This window comes from Anomalospiza imberbis, chromosome 3 (assembly GCF_031753505.1).
Source record: "Anomalospiza imberbis isolate Cuckoo-Finch-1a 21T00152 chromosome 3, ASM3175350v1, whole genome shotgun sequence".
NCBI classification, from domain to species: Eukaryota; Metazoa; Chordata; class Aves; order Passeriformes; family Viduidae; genus Anomalospiza; species Anomalospiza imberbis.
Genome location: NC_089683.1, coordinates 32,102,157 through 32,127,457, shown reverse-complemented (window position 1 = coordinate 32,127,457; position 25,301 = coordinate 32,102,157). Strand labels below are relative to the sequence as shown.

The window sequence follows — 25,301 nt, the reverse complement described above, 5'->3', positions numbered from 1 at the left end:
GCAAGACATTATTACCAAGACATAATTGAAAGACATAATTCAGTTTACCTAGAGATCCAAAGACTGAGGCTTCATTTAAATGATACACAGACAGAATGTCTTCTGAATCTAAATACTTATGATGTGACTATCCTGGGTCTAAGTTTCCCCTGCCTTGTTAGCACTTCAATGCAGGCTCACATTCAGCACACTCCCTGGCTTCAGGAGGTTGTACCCTCCATGCCCTGAAAGCCTGGATCAATTGGTAAACCTCTGGCTCTTCAGGAGATGCTGCATTTTGTGGCTTAGCTGTACTCTTCTATAAACAGGGAAGCCATTAATAAGATAAACAAGCTTCTTGAGGAAAACAAATTGTGACACACAAGTTAAGAAAATAAATTGAGACATATGATAGAATGGGACAGGAAATGGGGAGGAATTCTCCCAGGAACAGGAAGTAGCAAGTAGTGTTGAAAATAACAGTGATCTACCTTTCTTTTATTATTAGTTTTTAACTACAATAAGAAGGTAATGCATAAGTATCATGGACTGAGAAAGTGTGATCAGTAATTATAGTGAGACTCACTATTTTTAAGAGTATCTTGGAGCTGAAAAGTGAAACAAGACCAACAAAATATTCTTTACCAGGAAAACTTTCTTGACTAAGGATTTAATGTCAACAGAATTATCAGATTCTCTCATTACAGTCATCATATTCATTGCTTTCAAAGATCAAATATTTTTCATAATCATGAACATTTGAAAACTTTTTCACTTTTCACTGATGATTTTTGCTGCTCGTGAATACTTCTGGATGTGTCCTTGCCCCTCAGACGTCTTTTCTGTTTCTAATGACGGTCAGATATCTGTCTTCCTTTTGATCTGACATAGCATTTTTCTTCCACAATGTTACCAGATATTTATTATTTCCTATACCCATATTTAGTATACTGATTTACTTTTCTCCTGGAATAAAAACATTTTAGGAAGAACAATCAGGAAGGCATAATTTTTGCTTCTAGTTTGCTTATTTATGCTTTCATTTGATAATGCGAGTTTGTTACTTGTAAGCAAGTAAGAACAAAGACATTGAAAAGGAAGGTTCTTGTAGCACCTAGGAGTACCTACTAATTGGTTTGCTTCTTAGGATCCTATTTCTTAATCAGAACACTTGCACTCACTCTACCCCTCCTATCCGTGTGTGGGGAGGGATTTTTTGTCCTTTTTTGTTTTTTTTTTTAATAAAATTTTTACTATGCAAGGAGAATGCCAAAATTCTCTTTTCTGGTAAAACTTCCCATTGGCAAGTCATGTCAGGCTACTTCCCAGGAACCAGGGCTTCAGCACATATAGCAGTTTCTCCAGAAGGCAAATGTTGTCAATAATGAATGCTTCCCCTTCATCCTCCTTTCCTTATCTTCCATATCCCAGCTGACGTCATATGGTAAGGAATAGCCCTTTGGACAGTTTTGGTCAGCCCTTTGGTCAGTTTTGGCCTGGTTGTGTCCCCTCCCAGGATCTTGCCCACCCCCAGCCCCTTGATGGGGGGAAGGAAAGTTGGAGAAAGAGCCCTTATGCTGTGCCAGCACTGCTCAGCAGTAGCCCAAACACTATTGGGTTATGAACACCTTTCCAGTTATCAATGCTAAGCTCAGCACAGGGAGGGCTGCAAAGAGAAAATGAACTTCAGCTTGCCCAGACCCAATATAATCATCTTCAAAGCTCTCCACTGGACCCGCCCCAAGAGCTCCATATCTTTCTCATGCTGAGGAGCATAATATGCTTGAAAAAAATTATAGTACAAATTTTTGTAATCACAGAATGCAAGATTGATATATATTGTATGTATCTACAGCATTCAAACTCATGAAAAAAAAACAGGGTAGAATTTTTTTTATTTGTATTTCTTTGATTTTGCAATCTGGACAGCACATTGCTATATGGTAATACAGAAATTTATCTACTAGGTTTGATGAACAAATCCAGTAACTGTGTGAGGTAACTGTAGCAGTCACCTGACATATAACCCAACAAACATGGTAGTATTTGCATTTGCAATTTATACAAACAGAGCTTTTGCTTCCATCTAAATTTATTTTTTGAGCACAAAAATATCTGAAAGCATAACTCGGATAGTCTAAAAATACAGTAAAATTGTATGGTAATTTTGAAGGATAATAGTAAATAGTTAAGCTATTGGGCAACCATTTGAGAAAATATGTGCTAAATCATCTTGTCCATTCCAGCTGTACAGCTTTTCAGTTCCTCCACTCCTGTAATTAACCTACCTTTCCTTCCCTTCCACTGGTTAGTTTCTGGACGCTGCAAGATATAATCCAGCATGTGAAATGACTTTTATTTATGAGAATGTCAGATAGTCATCCAAAAAAGCACAAGTATGTAAGTTTACCTCAGTACCTTTGCTGCCATTTGGAATGAAGAATGGCTGTGTATAATTGTTAGCAGTTATTTCAGATAATTCAATTTGTGAAAATTAATGTAATTTTCTTTCTGGCTCATGTTCTTTTTCACTGCATCTCCTTCTTTGTAAGACTGTTCATTTCTCTAAAGGCAGTTCATTTCTATAACTGAGAGACTTTACAAACTGTCACAGACATAATTTTAATTACTTTAACATAAAAACGAGATCAATACATCACAGTAGGCAGAAATGTCTACCCTTTGAGCTTGTCTTGACAACATTTAATGTCAGCATGCAGCTGGAGAAGGACCAAGCTTTGGTGCTTTTATTCACTCTTAGCAAATGCTGAGAGAGTCTTAATTGGGGTGAATGATGTGTGTCCTCTAATGCAGAGGGTTAAATGCATGCCACGATTCGATGCCTCACCTTCATATGCAAAAACCTTTGATGGTTTCTTTACCTAATTAATGGTGTTTTTTCCCAAGAAAATCACAAGTCAAAGAATCCCAGTCATCAGCAACAACAGCACGCCACATCACAGACACCACCTGCTGACAAGACTGGCGCTCATGGCAATACCTGCTTCTGTGAATTCAAAAGTGAGTTCCAAGCCCTTCAGGTCAGGAGTATATGCCACAGCTGAGAGCCAGCAGAGACTCAATCTGTGCCTAGGAAAGAAGTGGCACTCTCCCATCCCCATGGCTGGAAGATTAGCTGCCAGAGTCCAAAACCACTGAAAAAGTTCTGTCCAACCAGTCTTGTAGCTAAGCTGAGAGTTTGGAAGGAGGGAAAGGATACAAGAGCAAGCAGAACTTTGACAACAAAGAATTAGCCATCTGAACTGAGACAAGGTGTAAAGAAAAGATAGCACAACGCCTTCTCTAGGAACCACAGGGATGCAACATTTCATGGATGTTTGGCCTAAACCCACCACTCTTTCACCTATATATAATACATTATCCAAACTTTCAGGGAGCTCATAACTCCCATACACATTTCCACTTCTTAGTAGGAAAACAGTGTAATGAAATTCCTATTTGCAAATGAATATTTGCTTAAGTATTACAAAAAACCCCACACTCCAGGGCTCAGAATGATGTAAAGCTACCAGAGGATTATTTTGTCCCTTTAACAAAATTAATATAATTTTAAGCTCTTGTTGCTCTATATGCCAATTTCCAGCTTTTTTCATTGCTCAAATAATTTTCCAAATCAAAACTAGGACACAAATTGTTACAATGCTAAACATGTCAACTTATTTCTACAAAATTTACATTTCTAAGGCAAAACAAACCTTCATAATATGTAATTGTTTTGCAGAGGAAGAGATTCACTCTGAATCATTACAAGTACATACAATATTCCTGAAATACAAATGAATTATTGTTGCAGGTTAGATTTTCTTAAAATTAATTACCAAAATACTTAGAGAAAAGAAATATAGATATATTTTTTACCTCAAAGCAAGAGGATTTTGATTAGTTTCTAGGATTTCTTGGGCTCAGAAAGGATCCTTGCTAACTTGCAAGCCATTATGTGGAAGCCCCAGAGGTACCCTGATGTGATGCTGTGCACACTCTCAACCACCTCCCAGATAAAAGAAAGGTCTATATTTTCTTGTGGATATTCAAATGAATCATTTGGTTGTGTAATTAGTCAAGGTTTATTTGAATGACAGAAGCAGCCAAAAGTACTTATATTTCCTTTATACTTTGTTCCAGCCATTTGGTTTTCACCTCTAACCAATGACACAGTGTGACTGTGGTTCCAGGAGGGAAGAAAAGATAAAAAGCACTCGTCAGTCATTTTGTTAATAATAATCCTGAGCTTTTATACACATTTTTCTACATAAAATTTACCACACTGTCATTATGAGATGATGATTGTTTCCACTGTAAACATTTTTAGTTTTTTTGTGACACTACAGCAAGCTGTGCTGTGTCAGGCTGTTGTTTTAGCAGGGTCATCACCTGAAATCACTTCAGACAGAAATTATTCACTATCTGTTCTCAGTGATTCCAGGTTTTCAACTGTATTTTACTAGTATCATTTCTGTAGTACTCTGAGCAAGTCAAATATGAAAGTGCTTGTTTCTGCTTTTGTAACGCAGAAATATCAGGTTTTACTCTCGCTCAATGCATGTCCAAAATTTTATACTATTAACAGACAGAAAACTGGTTACATATTTGTCAAAAGCTTTGATGGTTAAAGATGAAATATATCTTGCAGTCACATAAATCTCCATGTACTCAGTTTTCACCAGTAATAATTATGTGTGCAATTACCTATCACCTTCAACATCTGGTTGGAACAAGGATAAAAATACTTTACTGAGTGATATCAATTACCCATAGTTTCTTGCTTAACATGGCTTAGCTTTTCCTTAACTCAGTAGGATGGGGATTCAATGCTTCCATTAAATAATGTAAAATCCATTCATGGAGACATTCTGGTTTGTTGATCCATCTTATATCAGCATTTGTCTTCTTTGTTAGACCACACTTAGAGTGCAGAATTTGGCAACTTGAAAAACAAGACAGTGGAAAACAGTGTCTGTGTTAGTTATTAGGAAGCATATGCCCAGTGGCTTCAAGACAGACCCTGGGACAGAAACAAACTACTTAAAAAACACCCACTGGAATGAAAGTTATTTGTCTTCTGCTTTTCATTAATGTTTTTTCCTTTCAGGCAATTTTTAAAAAGATGCTGTAAGCTCAAGTGACCTACTGAAAAGTTCTAAACTGCCTTAAGTAGGAAGATTTATCAGGCTCACGATTGACAGATGGTAACAAGTGTCAAAAGGATTTATGGAGCATGAGAGCCCTTGGTCTCCAAGAGATCTTATATTGTCTTACGTGTCAAGGGTATAGACTGCAAGGCCGGAAAATCTTTGAAGATTTTAATAAAAAGAAAAAAAGGTCCTAAATTGGACCACTGAACGAATGAGCCTGGACAACACTGCAAAGCAATAGGGAAAGAAAGAGCACACAGAAAGAACTTTTGTACATTGTGCAATGTTCACTGCTCCAGTGTCCAACTTACATCATTTTGCCTTTGCAGACGAATCTGCAGATGCGATGAAGATACACTCTAAATTTTATCACAGGAGGGGAGCCACAGAGACTGAAACATAAAAGGGTGTGTTCCACTAATCCTGGATCTCTCCAGGCAGTAGACTCTTGAGGTTTCCCAGACCTGAAACAGGACATCCAAGTATCTTCTTCACAAAGTGAGTCAGCTCTTTAATTCAATGTCTCCCTTTACCTACCTGCTTTTATTCATCTCATGTGTATGAAAGCTTCAGCTTTCTACTGATATCAAGCAGATATTCTCAAGCATTTTGTCTTTCTGAAAGGTGAAATAATACTTATTTGTTGACTCATGGAAATTATTTCCACCTTCACTAAGGAAATTATTAAATGCTGCTACTCCACAATTCATGCAGAAGGCTCTCTTAAAGTCCATTGTTCTGGTACATATCAAATACATTGTAGGTGGACATCTTACCTAACTTCAATGACAAGAAATAATATTTTTATTTGAAAATATCATTAATATGACATAGTACAACTTTACCAGCAGTACAGTGTTCTGCAGTCTTCACTAAGTAGAGTATGAAAGACAAATTTCTTTGGTCTTCTGTCAGCAATTGGAAATACAAAGCATGAGAATGTGAATAATCTTTTCTCCCTCTTCCTCCACTCTTACCAAAGATATATCTTTAGGATTTTTATGCACTCTCACACAGCAATTTCCTAGGGGCCACAAACAAGAGGTAGGAAGTGGTCATCAACTATTTGCATCCGCAGCCAATGGATCCTAGACAACCTCCCAGTACAAAACCCATTAATTCTCAGCAAGGATTAAATTCCAAAATGTCTAGAGAATTACAAAGAGGTGTTGCCACTACTACATTTTCTACAAGTGTTCCACTGATTTCTTTTTCCTAGCTCTCTCTTGCCAAATAGCATAGAAACTCTTTGTCCATGAGTAAAGAAAATACATAAACTGAGAACACGTGGGTTTTTTTAAATGAAAGAGGCAAAATCCCTGCAGATTTAATTTTTTTTTTTTTCTCTGTGTGCTAGTATGAAAGCATAAATATACAGGCAGAAAAGCTTAATTATGTATGACTGTTTCAATCCCTTTAAAGGTCTTTGTTGCTTCCAAGGCAGTGCTTTTTGTTACAAGCTAGTGACTGAACTAGAAGCCAAAGGCCATGTAAACTGCTTATCTATTGATTATTTAGTAGAAAATGCACAATTACAAAGACTGAATCAGTTTTGTAAGAAGGCACCTTGAGTTTAACAATAAATGTCAAGTGTAATTTGGGACTAAAAACAAAGAATTGAATGGCTGCCTTTAGACACAATCTGACAGCTGAAATACATTCTTCAAACCAGAGGGAGCCTAATAATAACTTATTCAGGCAAATGGAACATTATCCAGAACAGAAATATGCTGGAAATGGTTCACTTCTTATCTACATACAAATGTTTTCTGTACTTCATTGATAGTCACTGGCAAATAACATGCCAAACCTCTCCTCTATTCATATTAATGTTTTTCTTCTCTTATTAAAATTATATTCTATTCTTGATATTATGGTTCTTACTTTGCAATTGAAATATCCAGAATATTTCAGTACTTCTTACTATACAGATAGTTATTGTGTAAAATTACAGAAGCCAAAAATTAAGGCTTGGATGTGTATAATCTTTTTTCTTACAAATACTTAATTTTTCTTATATATGTTTCCAGTTTAATGGCTGATCAAAATAATTATGTTGCTAATTAATTTCAGAGTACATCTACTCTTTATCTCCTGACACATACTGTTTATTCCCGTGTCTTTCCAGTCACCTCTGTCAAAATGGACAAATGTTTCCTCTTATTGATAAGTATTATAACAACATATGTGCTATCCCGGTGGTGCTTATATTCCACAAATCATGGTGGAGCTGTACAAGATGTCTTATCCATTCTTGGAACTCTAAGTTAATATGTCTGTAGCTTGGGGCTATGGGAATGGTTGTGACAGCTACAGGGCTAAGAAATACCACTTATAACTCAATAGAGTACATAATGTTATATGTTTTGCCATGTCATTTTGCACTATTCTGTTAAAATGAAACCATTGAAAACTTAGGTAATCAGCTTTTGCTTGACCTTGTGCAAACCTCAACCATACATGCTTTGATTTTCTCCCGTTGGAAGCACTGCTTATGGCAGTTATTTGTATGGAAATTGTGGCTGTTGCACAGCTACACTAGCTCAGGTTTCCATTGTGAGAAAGAAATGCCTGGGTTTGGTAAGACACTTTACAAATAGAAAGCACCATTTCAGATACCTAGAAACCTCCTTGCCATTATTAGATGTTCAAGTACCTAATATTTAAGTTCAACTCTGTTCAGTCTCAATGTATCTCCCTCCATTATGAACTGAGGGATAGCCAACTGAAAATTCCTATTTGTCAGCTGGATGCAAACCAAGACAACTCTCACATCCATTGCAGAGATTCATGCCACAAGTTACTTTCATATCCTGTCTGAAAGACAGATCCTTCCTTTGCTATTTGCCCTGGTGATCCTCCACTTCTCCCTCCCTCCCACAAGGTGCTGCTGGAACTGCTTGTTCTCCTACTGCAAGGCCCAGCCCTGCCTCTCCTGGAAGAGATGGTTAATAAGGTGATGGAAAATAACGATGCTGTAATAGGGCCAGTACAGGTAAGAGGCAAAGTGACAGTTTTCCAACATCTGCTACCAAAGCAGCATTTGTAAGCCTCCTGCTGCATTACTTTACAGCTACAAGGTTGAAGTTGAGAAACTGGAACTATGGCCTCATTCTGCTCCCTGACCAGGACTACAGAATGCCTTACAGCATCGGGAATTTTTCTCTTCTTGTGCTCAGGGGCCTGAAATTCCAGCATCTGTGAACTTGGTTTGGAAGACATCAAGCACCCCTAGTCCTACCGAGTCATTAAGAGCTGTGACCATTACCCTACCACTCCTCAAATGGCCTTGTTAGTACAGATGGGCAAAATAAAAAGTTGGTTTTAAGAGCAAGCATGTTAGAAAGAAGGATTCAGAGTTCAGGTGCTACAACCCCCCATCTCATGCCTCTTTTGCATGGTAATACTCTCTTATTTCTTTCTGATCTCGAGGCTAAAGGCAGAGATTTCAGTAGCAGCAGTAGAAGAAAATGATCTCCTGGAGGAGTCCAGCTACTGGATTTGTGCAGGCTCAAATCACAAATTGCTGTGGAAAGGTAATATAGCAGCAAGGATAGGTATAATAAAAGACATTTTCTAGGATGATATTGATCACCACCATCATTCCTTCTTGCTTTTGTTTCTATTCAAATGAATTCTAGTAATTTCAAGCATATAGACTTGATTTCTCTCTGGATTTATTCTTTCTCCTTCCACTCAGATGGTTTTATTATGCAATAACACTGCAATAAGTGCTAGGTGGGAAGTAATGATTCATTTAATTATTTGTTTGGCTTTGATATAATAGCTTTCTAGAATTTGCTTTGGAACACAACGTTTCCAAAAGTCTTAGCAATTATTTAAGATTGTAATCCAGTGGGTGCTCAGATGTGTTGGACGAGTAAAAGATGAACAAAAGCTCAGAAATAATGAATAATCATTCCTATTGTTTAAACATAAGAAACAAATAAACAGCTCTTTTTGTCCTTCTACCCCTATAGAAGAAAAATAAAGACCATTATTTATCTAAATTAAAAGCAAAAAAGTTCCCAAATACCTCACTCCGTACACAAAATCTTAAAATCATAGAATAATTTGAGTTAGAAGTGACCTCTAAAGGTCATCTAGTCCAATCCCCCTGCAATGAACAAAAAAGTAACAGGCTTTTCATATGTCAGCGCTTGATTTCAATGTTAGAGCTGATTTTGCACAGGAAATTTCCATTGCAGTTTTTCTGAAGCAGCAGCAGAAAAGCATTGTGCCACTCCTGTGCAATTCTGACTAGAACTTTTAGCAGCCTCATGGCAAAGCTAGCAGAAAGATGATAAAACCCACTGTGTTGAAACCATGAACAAAATGAAAAGCAGACTCCTTCTTACATGGATTTCTAGTCCTTCCTGCAAGAAGCAGACAACCTCTTAAAATACAAAATTACAGCACTGCTCTTTGCAGAGCCAGCACTGCATCTTCATGGGGATCATCCTTGGTTACTGTACTCACTGGGGTGTGAGAAACTCACTCTGGACCCAACTTCTGATTGCCTGTTTTGGCAAGGAGGTCCCAGTCCCACTGTGTGTCAAATGTGAACATGTTAATATTTAGATGAATTGGCACAAGTACTGAGGCTTTTTCTGGAGACACTGTCATATGTGTGAGGTTTTTGCTGATAATTACTGTGGCAGGAGAGCATCACACTAAAAATGCCCTTTTAAAAACATTTCACTTTGTTTATGATACTTAACACTTTATTTTCTCTGGAACAGTGAGAATGGCCTCAGATCTCCTCAGAAGATCCCCACACTCTCTCTGTTCAAGACAGAAAGCAGACTGTATTGTATTCTGCAAATACAATAAGCATTATTCAAAATTTAATTGATAAAAAATATCCAAATGTGGATTTAGATACAAAGAAAACTGTTTTTTCCCCAATAAAATAGCATGGATGAAGGAAGCAATAGGTATTTTAAAGTGGATTAAGAATCAATAGACTTGAAAAATTATGTGCCAGAGAATAGGTAATAAAAAATGGTAATTTTGCTTAGGTATCTTTTAGACCAAGTACTAAAGTTTTAGAGACATAAGTTTGAAATAGCTTAAAATAGCTTTTAATTTAGAATAAGTCAGAACTCTATTCATTACATTTTCTTCAGTACAAGAGATCATTATTTTAGAAAGACTGCAATTGTTTTTCATTATGCAAAGAGAAAAAACTTCAGCAAGTGTAAAAGCTCTTGTGTACCATGGGTAAAAGTCATCTCACAGTTTTTTTTTTCATGCAGGAACTATGTATATAATTGGTATTTGAAAGTAATAAAATAAGAGGGTGAAATTTTAAGAAGGTAAAATTATTCCACTCTCATCTGAAGAAAATAAATGTGTATGGGAGAAACACATGCACTATCTTTGAGGATAATTTACCATATTATTCTAGGAGTCAATTCTGTCAAGACCTTGTTGTTCACAGTGAACTTCTGTGAACATGAACATTTCTTGCAGTTCTGGCTTGAAAATCAATGTGGACTTTCACTGCTTAAAGGACACTTGATGAAACACTGGAAACAGAGGATCATCTCCTTCCTGTTGTGAACAATTTGATGTTTGGCTTCAACAGAGGCAGAGATCTCCACACTGATTTTTTTTTTTCTTTATTTAGTTTTATCCCTTTTGTGTGTAAACATATTTTGCCATGTAACATTTTTGTATCTATGGTGATACAAGTTTAAGTAAAAACAAGGTTCAGAAGTGGAAGTAATTTTTTTAAATGCACAAACTCCCATATTTTTAAAAGTAAGGGCCTTTCAGCTTCACAATCTCTCCTTATTGTCTTCACACTACACCTGTCAGTTGAGTATGTGGTTATCAGTAATTAAAAAAACCCAAAACCCACAATACAGTCCTTTTGAAATTTCTTCACAGTTTACTAATAAAAAGCAAAATATAAAACTTGAATAAGCAGTATTATCAATATATTGCTTTTAAATTAGTTCTTTTGCCAAAGAATCATCCACTAAAAGAATTTTTAAAAGAAGAAAAAAATAGGTGAAGCAACTAAATGGAAAACTTCATAGTCCCTCTAGAGCATAAACTGTGGTTTGAAATAAGCTGGACTTCTCCACAACTCTAAGAACACAAAACAACTCCAAAATGAAGGCTGTAGTAGTTGGTTCTCTTTGCATGGTGATACATTTGTTTAAGATAAGGGTACCACTCAGATTTGTAAACCTTTTTAAAAACATTTTAAATCTAAATATTCAATTTTATTTTTTTAATCTCCTATAAAATATGTTAAGGAGGAAACTGTTTTAATTAAAGAATTTAATTTAATTTTAAATTAAATTAAATCAATAATTTAATTTTCTCCAGGAAAAATGAAAATAAATGCCTACACATTTCCATCAAAAAATAAATGTATACTTAACATTTTAACAATGATAAAATGCTTTAACAATGAAACAAATTATGAATTTCTGTCTCAGCCCATTCATTTAAGTCAGCTAGCAATATTCTCAATGAGTTTCATGGATCACACAAAGGCAATAACAGTAGTCAATGAGACCTGAACCCTTCACATGAATAAAAACACTTCTATTGAAGAAAAACTGCTGTTGGTTTGCCTAAACCTATTTACAAATTCTCCTTGAAGTACTTTTAATATAACCAACCCCATTTCCAGACAGACAGATCACAGTCCATCCACCACTACTGTGATGAGAGCAAAATGCCATTAAAAACCTTGGCCAGTCTCAGGCCAGGAACTAAGTCTACCTGACACAAATTGGAATAATATATAACATCTAGCGCAGCACCTCTCACTGCAGAATTGCACAGAGCACTGCACCCTGCATGGCTGCCTCTTGAGACGTTCCCTAAATCAGGCTTCCTCTCTTTGGGCATGAACATTAAACTGTTCTCTAGTTCTGAGAAGCAGCTCTGCAAAAAACACACCACTTCCACTCTGGACCTTAAACCAGAAAAACCTCTACATGCTCAAGATGTATGCAGACAGACATACAAAGGTTTCAGTATTTTCAGTAGGACAGAGAATACCTGGAGCTGTAGTCAACAAGATCTAATCTGAAGCTAAAGATTTTCATGACTAGCGGGTAAAATTATATGATAATGGTATGATTTTGATATTGAAGACTACTGATCTTTCTCCAGTAGACAGCAGGGTCTTCTCTCCTGTGATGCTCTGATTCGGGTGTGAAAAGTGATGATGATGGAGGCAAACTGTTCTATCCATTGCCTAAATTTCCTCAGTCACAGGAGGTGCCTTGTCAAGAAGGGCAGATAAGACACTTAGCTTTCTGATGGCTAAACTAGGTGAAACTAATTTTTTTTCCTAAACAGAGTGGGAATAGTGGGCTTTCTATTTTCAGGTTTATCTGTTAAACTATGAAAGCCAGGGTAGCCAATCAAAACTCAGAGATTATTCGTTATAAACTGTAATTATGCAGCCATGGGGGAGTAAGTATACAAAAGACTTTAAAACACTAATTAATTCTCGGAAGTAAAAAATGAAATGTGACTGAATGCACATTATAATAAATGCAGGATAAATTATACTGCAGTGACATCTCAAACAAAAGACTCCTTTTTAAGTTAAAAAAAAAAGGTGATTTCACATTTAAACTGAACTCTCATTTTTTGAATAGTAGGTTTGCAAAGGGAAATTAATATAGGATATGTAAGCTGGTAGTGAAATGTCCAGAGATTTTCTATTATTTTCTTCAGTTCAGCACCCTTAAAATAACATGAATCTTTCATATGATGTAAGTTTATTCACCTCTCAGTATGAAGATGGGAAATATGTTTGGAGAATTTCAAGGTTTTAAGCTGCAGTAGAACAGCTCACCCTTATTCCTATTGTCTCATCTACCTACTCTGATCCCCACCTCCAACTGCACCTGAATTTGACTGGTTTTTAAATTTTTTATTGAAATAAAAGGCATTGCTCTGAACTCCACCTCCAACACCATGAAAAATTTCCCATTACAATACCTCTCCCATCATTCATCATCTTCTACTTTCCTATCTCCGGGTTATGGAGGTTTCAGTTTTTTACCATAGCATTCCTGCTTCAATCCATGTACCTATGAACAGCATCCAGGGAAAGAAGCAAAATAAACTACAGCAATTTGGAAATGTTTCTGACTTGCACTGGTCTTCAGCACAGATTATTTAAAAATTCTTATGACTCACAGCAACATCTAAATTCACTGCAAAAAGCAGTTTAATTTAACCTAAACTACCAAAATTCAAGCCCTAGGAACCACAAAGCAGGAGAAAAATTTAATATAATATAGTCTCTTGGATCACATAATTTTCCTATAACATAGATATGCTCACTTTCTGGAGTGGTGGCAATACGAAATAGTCATGAAACACTCAGATTGTATATGACAAACCATAAAGTCACTGAGAAATTTTTTTTTTTTTTAATGAGTTTCCTCAGCATAGAGTAAATAACAAATTAATTTGCATTATCAATATGCAAATTCAGACATACGGAAATGTGTCTCCAGTCATAGTTTCAGCCTGTTTTAATATGTGTGTGTATTTTATATGTATATACACACACATATATATATATGTTCATTGCAATACACATACAGCTATACCCTTAAGGTAAAAAAATAGGGGGTTTTGATCAAATAGGAAATCACTATAATTTTTTGAGAGGAGCATTACCTGAGGAGCATTCCTGCTCAGAGTTCTGCAGACTGTCCCAGAAAGCATTAAAAATTCTTGTACTGCAGTATTTTGTGTTTTGGTGGGGAGGGGAGGTAAACCTATACTCAAATGCTGGAATATTTTGGAAACAAAATGGTTTATCAAAATTATTACGCTTTTCTAACTGGAAGGAGGTTTGAGGAAAAGAAAATTACAGAATATGTATTTCACATGTTTCTTACAAAAAACAAAGGCACACAACTGGTATTTTTCCTATCAAAAACAACACTGCTTATTTTCCATCTCTCAGACAGTTAAAGATTAAGAAGCTGAGTTGCATGGCCCTCCTGGACATCCAGGACATTATATTGTCAAGAGATATGAAGTCCACATTTATTACCCTGCAGTGCTAATAAATAGGCTTTAAGTCATCCCTTGTGTGTGACTGAACAATGTCTCCCTGTACTAAGACCACCTTGTTTTGGAGGTAAAATTCCTTAGCAGAGGAACAATCTCATTTCATTTTATAAAGATTAGGCAGATATTTAAAGAATTTATATCAGCAGATATTTAAAGCTTAGAGGCTTGGAGCATTAAATTTTTTCTAGTTAAGGTTCTTAGGTCTGTAGACAGAAGAGTGATGAATTAGATAACTTATCAGAGGCATAAAAATTGCAATTAATGATCTGATCCTGCAATTTCTTATATATTTATTACTTTGCCAATAGTCACTGTATCTGTAGAGACAGAAGTAGTTGATCAGGCAAAAATCATAACAAGTTGTTAATCTGTGTTCAGGGATTATTTTAATGAACAGTCTTAAGATGAAAACACCAAAAATGAAGTTGAACCACGATGTAACAAAGATAGTCTGACAAGTCTAAAAAGAACAGATGCTGTTAGCAAAGGAAAAGTTAATCTGGATAGCTGTTACTCCTATTTGTAGTTTTTAAAAGAAGACCTGCTAACCCTCACTGGATGTCAGGTGCCCACCAAAACCAAACCACACTATCCTTCCATTCCTCAGCTGGTCAGAGGAAAAAAAATACAACAAAATGCTTGTGGATTGAAATAAGGACAGGGAGAGATCACTCCAGTTATTGCCACAGGCAAAACAGACTGGACTTGTGGAAAAATTAATTTATTACCAATAAAATCAGAGTAGGATAATGAGAACTAAAACTAAACATCAAAACACCATCTCCCCACCCCTCCCTTCTTCCCAGGCTCAACTTCACTCCTGATTTTTTCTACCCCTTCCCCAGGGAAAGAAGGAAACATGGGGGATGGGTGTTGTGGTCAGTTTATCAGGTTGTCTCTTCCGCTCCTCACACTCTTCTCCTGATCCCCTGTGGATCCCTTCCACAGGGTGCAATCCTTGAGGAGCCAACTGCTCAGTGTGCAGTCGCCCATGGGGTCACAAGTCCTGCCAGCAAACCTGTTCCAGTGTGGGCTCCTCTCTCCATGAGTCCACAGGTCCTGCCAAGAGCCTGCTCCAGTGCAGGCTTCCCACGTGGTCACAGCATCTTTTGGACATCCAACTGCTCTGGGATGAGACCCTCCAGGAGCTGCAGGTGGTCACAGCATCTTTTGGACATCCAACTGCTCTGGGATGAGACCCTCCAGGAGCTGCAGATGGATCTCCACTCCACTGTGGATGTCCATGGGCTGCAGGGGCACAGCTGCCTCACCACAAATCTTCCCCGTGGGCTGCCAGAGGATCTCTGCTCTAGCACCTGGAGCAGCTTCTTCCCTTCCTTCTGCACTGACTTTGGTTTCCACAGGGCTCTTTCTCTCACATGGTCTCACTCCTCTCTCTTCTCCTTCTTGAATCTGTTATACCAGAGGTTCTACCACCTTGGCCAGCAGCTTGTCTTGGAGCCAGCTGACACTAGCTCCACGAAGCATGGGGAAAGCTTCTGGCAGATTCTTCTCTCCACAGGAGTCATCCCTGTGGCACCCCACTACCAAAAACATGCCACAAAAATCCAGTACACACACTGAGTCTCATTTCTCCTGGTGAAATAAAGACCAGGCAACCTCCACAATCTTAGCTGATGAACTATTCATTATTGGAAATGCTGATCAGGAGACTAAAAAGGGAATGAAAGAGAAGATAAGATATAGCAAATTTGAAAGAGAAGATAAGATATAGCAAAACATAACTAAAAGAGAAAAAAAAAAAAAAAAAAAAGCAACACCATGTTGAAAGGCTCTTCAAAATTGCCTTCAAACCTTCCTCCATCTTCTTTTATATTATTCATTTAAATAGAGTAAGCTTAATTCTATAATTCTGAAGTACTCCAAAAATCTCTTCCCATACACCTATGCCCATTTTTGCCTCATAAAAGACCATGTTTACGATGCAAAACATGGCAGCATTGAGAAAAGAGCAGCAGAAGAGATGACTCTCACAGTTCTAAAAAAGCTCCTAGGAATAAGGCAGTGAAGAGAGTGGACAGGAGTCAGCTGGGGGAAAAAAAGGCCAGCTACAACCTGTAAGAGCAGAAAACAGAAGCTATACACTTAGAGCAGCTGCCACATGAAAACATGAAAAATAAGCATTCTGTTGGCAAGAATTGAGCTTGAATTTCAGTTTCTTTCTAAGAGCTCCCTTTTCCTTCCCTGACCTCTATTGTGGTACCGCAGGAACCCTAAAAAAAAAAAAAATGTAGTAGTATGGAAAAAATCAATCTTGAGTTTGTTCAGATGATTTTAATTGTTTTACTTGCTTTATGTCTATATGCAGAGTTCCAGCTGATGCACAACATCAATTGATATTTATTATGCATATCTCTAAACAGATTTATATTTAACATTTCTTATTTAACATGAACACAGTCAGTAACACAGTAACACAGTTCACTTGAAATATGCCCCTGCTACAGAAATGATGTTATTTATGGGCCAACAACTTTTTTCAGTGTGTGTTTTGCACAAGGCAACCCCCCCCCCGCCTCATGCTATGCAAGAGTGGAGGGAAAGCTGTTAGCATCCTGACAGCAAAACACAAGGCTGTCATCCCACTTTAAGAGGCATTTTTCTGGGCAAACAGCAAAAAATAAATTTCCATAAAGACCTTCTTAAAGCTAAACATTATGTTAAGAACCATAAGTTTTAATTTAAAAAGAAAATTGAAGACTATGCAGTCTATATGCATTTTTAATTCTTCAAGGCTTACCAGCTCCTGCAGCTCTTTACCGTCATTACCAACTGCATCAAGTCTCTGCAAGGGTGTGTGAGAAACTTTCCTTTTCCTTCTTCTAGAGAGAGTTTTGAGCTATTTAGCTTCCCCAACCTCCAGACTCGCAGATTAGTTTGAAAATATGCCTCCTTCTGTTATTTGGCCTCTCACATACTGTTGCTTCTCTTCTCTCTTTCATTGCAATAATTTCACTTCACAGCAAACGCCATATGAAGTATTCATAAACCCAGTCCAAAATGTTTTGCATTGCATGGCACTTCACATGTTCATGACCTTCTCTCCTCTTACAGAGCATAGTCACATAAGGAGGACGGTGGGTCAAAGCCTTGTACTTATTCAGTAGGAAAATTTGTATTTTTCACCACAACTACTGTGCTTTTAAACAAAGGATACCACAAGACATTCTCCAGAGAAAGGAGTCCAAGCTTAGCTCTTTCCACTGCTGAGCCACTGAGATCATGCAATGGTCAGCATGAAAATATCTGGCAAATGGGATTGTAAATTGGACACTAGTACTTTATGTACTACGTGAAAAAGCACAAGATAAATTTATGCTTGAAAACTCAAGTGTGCTAGTCCAGGAAGGGTATTGTTTTCCATTTAGTTTGAGATAGGTCGTTTACAGATTGAATGAGTTTTAAAAGCTCATTCCTAAATAAGGGAATGTGAAGGTTTTTCCTCTGGGAAGAATGTGTATATGTCAGCATTCTACTTGATCCATTTTAATAGTCAGGGGGAAAAAAGCTGTATCAGTGGGTAAGGCAAGTAGATGCTATGGCAGACAACAGTAGTTTGATGAAAAGTGATTTTTCCTAAAAGTTGATGCAACACATCAGTAAGAGATGGAAGACTCATGAAAGTCTGTATACTGTTAGAATGTCTCATTAAAACAACCAAAAAACCAATACATTTCCCTAGCATCTTTTCAGTATCTTTTTTTCTTTAGCATTTTATTATTTCAGTTACCTTTTCATAAATAATTTTTAATTGTTTACATTTTATTACTGAAAACCAAATGGGATTGAAAAAAAAAAACACCTCAGCCTGTTTACCAAGAATCCCCAGACAAGATGTTGATAATTTATTTACTAGTGCAAACAAAAATATTTTGGTTGAAACTCAGATCTTATAAAAACAGCTGTAAACAAACTGCCACATCAGTACTACATCAGATAAGTGTTGCATTAAAAATAACCTTTAAAATGTTTTGCAAATTAACTAGTGTCCTCTAAATGGTGACAATTTTAGATATTATTCAGTCTTTGTTTTAAAGAGATATCTTTATCATGTCATGAAATCATAACATACATGGGTATATGAATAACTTAATCTGAATCCACTGAAGGCATGCAGTTTTTTATGGCACATTTATTCTAATTCTCATATTTTTATGTATATATTTGCAGTCGGTTATCACTGTTGTTGGTCACCAGGGTTCTAAATTGGACTTTATCCAGCTGCAGAGTTTCAAAATATTATTTGTGAGTAGAAAATCTTCATTTTCTTATTTTGACATTCACTATTTGATATTCCAGGTGCTGGTGCAAAGAGTATCAAAAAATGCAGCCCATAGGTCACAAGGGCTGGGAGAAGAATTTGTATGCAGACACACAGGATCCTGTAGCTTTTCTGGCCAGTCCTCCAAGGCCGTGATTTTATTATGCAACTCCATGTTACATCCTAGCAATTAAACAGTCTTTAATGAACAAAACCTTGAGGCCCAGTCCATTAGCACCTGAATGACAACACATTCAAGCAGCAAAATCCTATATTTGCACCTGGTAGATAATGCATTATTTTTCAGGCATGCACACTCTTTGCCTCAAATGAAACAGAAAAAATCTTTTTATATGCAGAGAGCATCCAAAGCCAGGTGCATTGACAGTAACATGTTATTTTCATCCACAGAGCTCAAAAACAATCCCATGCTCTTAGCTCTTGTTCTGTCACTGTACACCAGCCATCTCGTCACCAAAACAGTTTTCTTTCTGCAGCACAACTCAACAGCAAAATCCAGGACAAAAGCATATGAAGCACTATTACCCTCCTGCAAACTTTCCAAATAGAAGGAGCATTTGAAGCAAAGAATGCACTTCAGATTATCATTCCTAAAATATGGTAACTACATTACCATATTTTGCAGATTTGGCTTCTGAATGTTGGTGTATTCAACTTGGCAGTTAAAAGGCTCCTGCCACAAGATATTCACCATATGCTCCTTGATTGCTGTTGCTAGACAGGAAGGTAGAATAGCACCAAACCCATTGAAGCATTGTCATATACCCTGATACTAATTTTCAGTTGCCTTACTGTGCTTGACTGTAAGTGCTTCAGCTCAGAAACTGGTTCCTGTTTACTGCAATTCGTCCTGCCATTTGTTGCAGCAAGATCTGCTACAGAACAAACAATAGAAAGCACCAGCTGTCTCAGCCATTCAACTTTAATCCATCTGGTTTTGTCTGCATTTCATTAATATCTCAATAAATGTCTACAAATTCTCCCTTACTGCTGTAAACAGGGAAGATATCTAATAGATGAACAAATGGTAAATGCTATAAATATGCAGTCTGAAATAACATGAAAATCAGTAGAGTGACAAGTTACAATGTATAGAGATGCTGTGCACAGTAATCTGATTGCTCCAAATGTATTCGTTTTGAAAACTATGAAATTTGCAAAGACAAAAAACCAGATCTAAGGGGAAAATGGGATGTAAAAGCAACCTAGTCTAGTAGAAGATATCCCTCTCATGGAAGGGGAGTTTGAAACCCTTCTTTAAGGTCCCTTCCAATCTAAACTATCCTACAGTTCTGTGAAATGTCAACCACATTCTGAAATATGTTTACACTGAGAAAGATCCTGGGGTCATATAGTAAATGAGGTAATTAAGCATGAACATTCAGCCAAGTGCTATAGATAAGAAAATTACTATGATTCCTGGATGCTTAAGACAGCAAATACTAAGATTACTGAAGAGCTAGTATTTATCTCTGTAAAGAGCATTAGTGAGACCATTACTGGAATATTATGTCATGCTGTGTAGTACACAATTTAAAAATTACTGAGTCACAAATTAGAAGGGATTAAATATGTTTTCAAAATAACTTGTAACCTGAAAAATCCATCTGTAAAAGTGTTAATAAGCTCTAATTAGTTTATTAATTAAAAGGCTAAGATATTACTTTTTCAGCTTCTGTAAATACATGTAAGTGAAATATTCATGGCTTTTAGCTCTGTAAGATAATAATTTTTAAAATGTATAATGAGATCCAGTAACCAGAAAACAATGAAATATGAAGTTCAGCCTCAGGTTTATATTTCAGTTGTGAACCTGAGGAATCGCTGGGAAAATACTAGGACAGATGTGTATTCAGTTGTTTTGTATTTCTGAGTTATACCTTTTTTTCAACATATACCATATCTTAAGCAGAAATAATGTGCAGCTTAGAGACTGTCACTAAATTAACATAACAGTCACCTTTTATTTTAAAATTCAGAGAACTTTGAGTATTCCTCAAATTGCATGGTTATTTTTTTTTTTTTTTTGTTTTAAAGGAAGCGAGTCCCCAGGAAAAATATCTTTATTTTCCTATACATTTCAAGTGGATGTCATCTAGATCAGTATCTGACTGAATTTCATAGTTCTTCACAGCCTATTCAGAACCTGCCTGTCATATTCAGTATCCAAAGATTAGTTCCCAAAGACATATTAAGAGACACAAAATTCAGCATCAGGACTCAGCAAGGACAACCACAGATAGCAGTGAGACCTGAAGCACATGGTGGAAAGCAGTCACAGGCAGAGAGTTCCAGCAGACTGTTTCTAATTAAACAGTCTGTTATAATGCTCTAAAACACATATCTGCTTTGACCATCCAAGAATAAAGTCTTCTGCTACTATGCACAGTTTGATTTTCAAAGCTTGTTCTTATAAATTCTTCCCTGTATGGGGTAGCAGCTCTCAACAGCCACTCTGCTGCCTTCTTTCAAACTGCACCTGCATGTCTGGGATGCTTACAAAAAGCCTGAGAATATTTAGGCTGCTAATGCTCTATAAAAAATTTCCTTTCTTGCTGAGATGTTTTGTCCTAATATACTATACACTTCATTTATGATACCCCCATTTTACCCCAATGGTTAAACCATATACTTTTGGGAACAAGGATGGCCTTTTTCCTGAGCTCTCTACAGGCCTGGACCAATAGAGCCTTAGGAACTACCAATCTTCACTGGCAATAATTAAGAATTTCATACAGTTGATTGACAAAAGCCCTGGAGTTAGCAATAATTTGGTGTCTCCAAAACACTGAACTGCAGACATGAACTACAGACCACTAGTTCATATTTACCACTGCTGCTGTCCCCAGTTACTAAGCATCCTTTCACTCATGGTGCACACAGAAGAATGTTTCAGGATTGAGAAATCTCCCTTCAGTTCTGGAAAGTGAGTCCAGCTAAAGGCATCTACAATCTCAGACTACTCCACATATAGGAACTCAAAGCAAACTTATGCAATTTCTACAGTTATTCTTCACTTTTTGTCCTGTATAGCATTGTATATACATTCTGTATAGCTGTATGACTGCCCATATTCTGCAGGCCGTGGGCCTCAGTTGGTTATCTTCCTTTTAAGTCTTGTATTCCATTCCTCATTTTCTTTTGTCTTTTGTTTTTTCTTACGCAAGAAACTTGGGTACAAATGCTAAGACAAATGCTACAAATGCCAAGACAAATATCAGCACACCTATGCTGTGTTTTAACATTTGATTTAACCAGACTTGATGTTGATAAGCACCACTTTGAAACTGCAGTCTGCAGGAGAGGTGCATTAATGAAGCATGGTTACAAAACGTGATTTAACATCAGTCTTGTTTTGCAAAAATAGAGGGTACTTTAGACTCCCTGTTAATTTGTTCATGAGGAACATTCAGCAAGATGGGCTTGTGAGGAAGGAAGGTTCTTCTCAGATAAACTGAAAGGATACAGAAGTTTTCAAGAAGAAACAACACTCAACTCTTCATTCTGCAGCAAATAACTGCAAATGTGGTTTGACTAACTTGATAGTGCTATAAAAACACAACACACAGAATAACAGAGGAACATTTTTATCCATGGTCATCTAGGAAGAGTAGGCAAAAAGCAATCATTCAAAGTTCATTTAAAATAAAAAAAAACCACCCCAAAATTATTGCTATATTAGCGTACTACATTTCAAATAAATACTGAATGTACAATCAAAATTATATCTCATTAACTCCTCACCTTATTAATTCAGTTCTGGTACAAGTTTTAGGACCACATTTTGAGAACCAAGACCATCCAGACCTTAAGTTTATGTCCAGAAGGATAATTTATGACATCAAATGTGCCTGACATCACATGTGTCTTTATCCAACTTTTCCCAGTGTATCAAAGTCAAAATCCTGTTATTTATACTCACATCCCTTCTTTTCATCAGTGGATGGTGGCACAAAGTCAAGACTGCTTTTAAAACTTCCTCTAGAACTACTTTACATCAGCTATTCTATGAAAAAAGAAGAAGAGGTAAACAAACAAAAATCAAAACACAATTCTGCTACTTAGCACAGTCTAGATAAAATTACTTTCATAAATAATTCATTACATCTCCAGTATTAAACAGGCTAAATAATTTTTATTTGATGGGTTTTGGTGCTATTAATCCTTCAGAACAAGAATTAGAAAATGAATAGTCTTGCATTATTTGTAACCGTGGTGGAGATATGTGTTTTGTTGAATGCAATTTTAAAGGAACTTTCTGAGTTGCAAATGTACTTTATTAAATTTCTAAATATTACTATAGATGGATGTGATGGGAAAATTTTTTGCCCAGGCCATCCTAAAGACAGTGCAAATTTCAATGAAGGAAGAAGCATGGTTCTTTTTAAGCTTCATTCCCATATTTTTCTTCCTGCTAATTCTGAAATCAGGTATAATCTGAGCTATCTGCTGTGCTATCTATTCTTCCTATTGGGAAATTAATTTCCCATATGAACCTGGAAATCCGTGATTCTCTCTGTTCAAGTGAAATATTTTTAATTTCAATGACAATTAAAAATCAGGTAGGAAAAATTATATATTTGAATCAGAAATGTAAATCTTCATGGTTTTGAACAAAGCAAAAAAAGTAGGGTTTTTTATTTCAGGACTAATTAAGGATCTCTCTTCTCCCTTTTTTTTTTTGAGCACCTAAATATTTACAATTTATGGAATGGACTGAGAAGAAAAGTATAGAATTTATTGGGAAGCTGTGGCCTCTTCTTTTTTTTTTTTTAAGTAGGGCCTTTCAGTCACCTATAAGACTCATGTCCAAGCACACATCTGCTCTTTTTTGATGGTATTCGAACAATATATCCAAGGAGAGCAACTTTACTAACAGGTTTCTTTCTGTGTATTAGGCAATAAATTCTTCACATTCCCTCTTCTTGACACCAATAATTTTTATAGAGAGTGTTCTATACATAACATTAGAAAGGGAGTAGTAACTATTACACAACTGGTAGAAACAAATGGGGCTTGGTTTGGTTTTGGTTTTTTTTTTTTTTCTGCATACCGCAGTTTTTAGCCTGTGCCTCACTTACAATGCATTTTCTGCAAGCAAAATCACAGGTCAGACCACGAGGGATGACATGCTCACAATTTGTCTATGAAAAATTTGGTCAAAAATAGGCTGCAGAACATTTGGTTAAGAAGTTCTGGAAAGCACTGTCTCTTTCTAATTTTTCTGAAATATTTCTTCTTCTAAACAATAAGAAAAATCCAGTTTGAAAGTCACATCATTTTTCATTAAAATAATTTTTAATATCTTAGATAAACAAAATAGCTTTAAACTATTTATATCATCGATCGAAAGGCCACCCAGACATTTCTGAAAAAAAAAATATTCTGAGAGTTGGAGCAAAACACAAAGCTGGATTTTAAGAAATGTCTGCTTCACTGTCTTCAAATAACAAGTCTCAGTACTGGCTCTGATATCTGAAAATATCACTGGTTTTTAGTTAAATTTTGTGCTTGAAAAAACTTGTAAAGCTTTGCAGATGTCTGTCTTATGTTCTGCTATAATTTTTTCTTGTTTGTTTTTCCTAGTAGGGCCATATTAAACAAAACAGAAACAAGAAAAATTCCCAAATCTTGGTTTACATACCAAACTAGGAAAAGACTGCAGTGCACCCCAGCTCAATTGTATAACCACACAGGCAACCAAAAATAATTGCTTCTATTTTTCTGGTGAAGTGTTGAAAGAGCTGCTATTTCAACCAGCATGAATTAGCAGGCAATATTTTAACTATCAAAGTGAACCCTAATTCAATCTCATGATAAACCTCAGATGTCAAAGTGTTTTCAAACTGCCAAAGCAGGCATGTGAAGGCAGAATAACCCGAGGTAGTGAAATCCCTAAAATAGCCCCAAGCCTTCCTGTATGGCAAAATGGCACTGGGCAGACACAGTGACTGAGTTTCAGCTGGTGGTGCCAAAGAAGTACAGGTTTATCGCAGTGACACTTGGTTAAATGAATTAACTGTGCTTCATTAGCAAATGAACAATGCTTAGCTCACTTCTGCTGCACTGCCTCCAACTCCAGCTTGGTGGAATGAGTCAGGTGAGTACTTGTTGGAGTCCTGGGATGTGCTGGAATTCAGGGATGTCTCTACTGGACTCCTCTGTCTGACATGGGCAACCTCTGATGAGCTGAGGGACACAGTTCCCCATAACCTTCAGTGGAGTTGCCAAAGCCCACCCTTATTTTCTAGGTAGGTGTGACTTAAAAGCAAATATTTTTGCTATGGTAACACATTAGATGGAACACATAAGATATGCACACCCTTTTTAATAAAGAACGCTTCTCAAAGAACAGAAGCAAGTATTAAAAAACCAATATGTAAGCAGTACCTGATGAAATTATTTTAGGGAATCATTCAAGAGTGCCCAAAAAACCCACAGCAACTCATCAAGACAGCCAGACGGCAAGCCTACAGCACTTCCAAAGCAACAGCCAGACTGTAGCAGCTGCCAGCTGATCAGATGTTGTAGCTTCTGATATACTATTTTCTGTATAGAATCATATATTTATATCTAACTCCATTACTATCTAAAACACTCTTTTTGTTCTCAGAAATAGAGATTATGACAGAAGACTCTTCAAGAAGAAATTTAGAGGCAAAAATTAGATATTCAATATTTAAATGGAAAATTTACATTACATATTCCAAGAATGCACAGGGATCAGAATCTTAGTTGACCACTTCTGTCTCAAATACCTCAAGGGATATTGTATATGAATAAAATTGAACCTT

At 36.6% G+C, this 25,301-nt stretch overlaps 1 long non-coding RNA gene across 2 annotated transcripts; it reads right to left on the bottom strand.

The window, feature by feature from the left end:
- Positions 1-21,947: 21,947 nt before the first annotated feature.
- LOC137469870 (uncharacterized) lies at positions 21,948-24,840 on the bottom strand. Of its 2 annotated transcripts, none has more exons than XR_010996733.1 (3): positions 23,914-24,840; positions 22,430-22,513; positions 21,948-22,108 (listed from the first exon to the last, which is right to left on the bottom strand). It is a non-coding gene; the product is annotated as an uncharacterized lncRNA (long non-coding RNA). The 2 variants fall into 2 exon arrangements; XR_010996732.1 differs by having other exon boundaries at positions 24,564-24,840.
- Between the last annotated feature and the right edge of the window lie 461 nt (positions 24,841-25,301).